Raw genomic sequence first — 2331 nt, 5'->3', positions numbered from 1 at the left:
CTCTCTCCTTCCTTAGATCCCTTCTTTCACTCCAATAGTTTTCCCATCGAAATGGATGCAAGGGAAATGGATGCATTTTCACACTATGAAAAGGAGAAGTAAAGTCATATAGTCCAATTATTGAATATATGAAAATATTGTCCCATTGTCCGGATCTCACGGAGCCCTTCCTGATTCAGATTCGATCATAGAAAGAATTCTCTTGGAACGAAACAAACTGACCAATGCCTTTCCACCCAGGTGCTAAACTTCCTATTTCTGATAAGGAAATTGGGACAGAGACACATTTTATCAGAAATATTTATGTGGTAGATCGGAGAAAGTATCTGCATGGCCTAATCAATAGTTCAAGTCACACACTCCCATAATCCATCTTCTCCGTCTGAGAATCTACTCCAATTATTTGTTTGTATTGGAAGAATAATACTCCAAAATCGAAAGGAGAAATCCGAGGACCATATTTTCTATGGATATTTCCATTTTTGAATAATAAATATTCCTGGCGATGATATATTACTGTCGTTATTCGGAACAATAAGTTATGAATAGTTATTTTCAATCTATCTTTCCTCTCTATAAAGGACCTGGAATACCCTGCTTATGGATCATTAGAAAGTGCATTGGCATAAATACAGCAGTAAGAAGGGGTAATATGAAAGTGTGTAAACTATAAAAACGAGTCAAAGTAGATTGACCCACACTAACACTTCCGCGTAATAATTCTACCAGAGGAGATCCTATTACAGGAATAGCCTCAGGCACACCAGTCACAATTTTCACTGCCCAATAACCAATTTGATCCCAGGGCAAAGAATAACCAGTTACACCGAAGGATACAGTCAACACAGCCAAAATTACACCTGTGACCCAAGTTAATTCACGGGGTTTTTTGAATCCACCTGTGAGATAAACACGGAATACGTGCAGGATCATCATTAGAACCATCATACTTGCCGACCATCGATGAATTGATCGGATTAACCAACCAAAGTTAACTTCGGTCATTAGGTATTGAACAGAGGCAAAAGCTTCTGTAACGGTCGGACGATAGTAAAAAGTCATAGCAAAACCAGTAGCTACTTGTACTAAAAAACAAGTAAGTGTGATCCCCCCTAGACAATAAAATATATTGACATGAGGAGGAACATATTTACTGGTGATATCATCCGCAATCGCCTGAATCTCGAGACACTCTTCGAACCGATCGTATACATTATTGAGATAGGTAAACTGAAATTCCCCCTCTGAAAACCGTACATGAGAATTTCCCTTCATACGGCTTGAACAAGAACACGCAAATGATTTTGGACACGAATAAATAAATTTTGGAAAAGAGATACTTGAGGGTTCGTTGCCTGACCGGCTGGAGAAATGAAGATCATTCGAAACAATCCAACATTTCTATTAGAAGACTCTATAGTGCCAAAATTTCAAAAAGTGCCAAAATTTCAAGTCGGCTCATCCCTATGATAAATCACTATAGGCCCTTTGAACGATATTTTACCCTATTCGTGTGATATCAGTTCCCTAGAAAAGAACTAATATAGACGATTTATAGGAATTATCTTGTCGAGATCTCAATAGATGAATCAATCCAAACCTCAGATTTCAATTAGACCCCGATGATTTTATCAAATCCCCAAAAGGTTCTCTGGGTAATAACCTTTTCATTTTCGCTCATTCGACGAAATATGCTAACTAAGAGAAATCAGATACTATATCATTCTTTGGTCATAATCAACATAATTATGAGAGGGGATAGATCCTTCGATTTATTATAGGAAATACCTCTTTCAATTTCTTTATTGGAAGTCTGGTGACAAGGAAATGATAGGTACAAACCATAGTTCAGATATTCCGGAACATATCTATGATAGACCTCGTGCTCTAGAGATTCAATATTCTAGAAATGAAATATCCAACGAGGTAGGACCATCTTGATGAAGATAACAGATCGGTCTTCTGTACTATAAATATGGATCGATTTCAACAAGTCGCACACCCATATTCCAAAAATCCTTAGAGAAAAGTAATTACACAATCAAACTATTGGAACAAGATAAGCTAAAAACTCAAAGCCACTATTTGGTCTGGGTTTGAATCCCTCAGTTCTTTTTTTTTCTTCAAGAGCTCACCAGGTGAATTTTGGAGTTCCTCAGCCCCAACTAACCGGAATCCCATCCAATAAAACGGAAGAATTATAAATCTCCAAGATAATAGATAGGAATACTGCAAATAGAGCCATTGCAAAACCCATAAGAGGAGTAGTTCCCCATCGAGGAGCTACTTTACCATATTCTGAATTAAGCGGTTTTAAGGTCGTTCCTACAA

The sequence above is a fragment of the Pinus tabuliformis genome, chromosome 1_1 (assembly GCF_031772625.1).
Source record: "Pinus tabuliformis cultivar Carrire ecotype Pingquan chromosome 1_1, CPIR1, whole genome shotgun sequence".
NCBI classification, from domain to species: Eukaryota; Viridiplantae; Streptophyta; class Pinopsida; order Pinales; family Pinaceae; genus Pinus; species Pinus tabuliformis.
Note: the sequence above shows the minus strand (reverse complement) of the source record.